Source organism: Mobula hypostoma, chromosome X2 (assembly GCF_963921235.1).
Source record: "Mobula hypostoma chromosome X2, sMobHyp1.1, whole genome shotgun sequence".
NCBI classification, from domain to species: Eukaryota; Metazoa; Chordata; class Chondrichthyes; order Myliobatiformes; family Myliobatidae; genus Mobula; species Mobula hypostoma.
The window spans coordinates 21,480,749-21,482,162 of record NC_086129.1 but is presented as its reverse complement, the minus strand read 5'-3'; positions in this window follow the sequence as shown (position 1 = coordinate 21,482,162).

The window sequence follows — 1,414 nt, the reverse complement described above, 5'->3', positions numbered from 1 at the left end:
CTCACACATAGACAACTTCCCCAGAATTGATCTCAATACCACAGAATCTGAAGTCCTCCCTCTGTGAAGGATATTCACTTTCAAAGCCCTGTGAAGCCTTTTGCTAACCTCAGCTTTCTAACACAACAGCATAACTTTTCCAAAGGTCAGCGTTGTTTTTGACAAAGTTAAATTTCTAACCAATATTCCTTGCTTAACTTCTTGTTATGAATAAGTAAACACCAAGGACTTGTAAGCCCATGTTTAATCAATGTAAGACAATGGGGTTATATTAATTGGCCTGCATCAAACACCGGCTAAATTGTTTGCACCATTGTGACTGAGTTCAAGGAAGTTCGCAGACCAGACTGATTTTGTCACTTGGCACAGCAGACATGGTCACAGGTATAGTTAATCAATGGTTGGGATGTTTCTGTACTCTGAGGGTTAGCCCTCAGAGCATTAATTTTGAGTGTCTGGGATCTCTGTCCTCAGAAGCTTTTAGACCATCTGTGAATTACTTTGTCCCAGCAAAGGTATCTGTAAAACATCACATGCAGATAATGTCAGCTAGTAGAAAACAGTAGAGATGTTAGAAGGCATTAGAGATTGTTAAGAATGACAGAAAGACTGAGTGACAGAAAGAACTAGAATTCGTTCCTAACCCTTCAGTTTCTGCAACAGACAACTTGCTTGTCTGCAACTCGTTGGTATGTCCTTTAGATATATAAGAATTGTACCTGTGTTTGGAAACCCTATGAAGTTTATAAAGCTTCTGTAATTCTGAAATCTTTTATAAATCAGAAATCAGTTTTAAGTGTGTAATAAGAACTATTTGTCCAAGTGTATCATTAAAATAAACTGTTTAAAGTACTTCATTAGCTGTAAGTATCTCCTCCTTGGTAGGGAGGGGAACAAACCACTCAAACAGTGGGTATTGGCAGCGAAACTAGGCACAGATGTAAGTTAGTCTTTGAAGAGTAGGTTGATCCAGTATACATTTTATAGTGAGGGTACCATAGTTATCTATATTGGGTAAAGCTTGACATCTTCTTTTGAGTTAAGGGCTTTGTGGACAGTGAACTCAATACCATCACAAGTCGTAGATCATTTCTCCAGCTTCTCCTTTTTTCCACTGTTGTATTTCTTTAGTCAATTGTGCATGACTTTGGAAGTAACAGATGTTACCATCTTTGATTAGATTAGATTAGATTATGAGGACACGCAGTCCTCTTTTATTGTCATTTAGTAATGCATGCATTAAGAAATGATACAATTTGTTCCTCCAGAATGATATCACAGAAACACAAGACAAACCAAGACTAAAAAAAACTGACAAAAACCACATAATTATAACATATAGTTACAACAGTGCAAAGCAATACCGTAATTTGATGAAGAACAGACCATGGGGCACGGTAAAAAATAGTCTCGA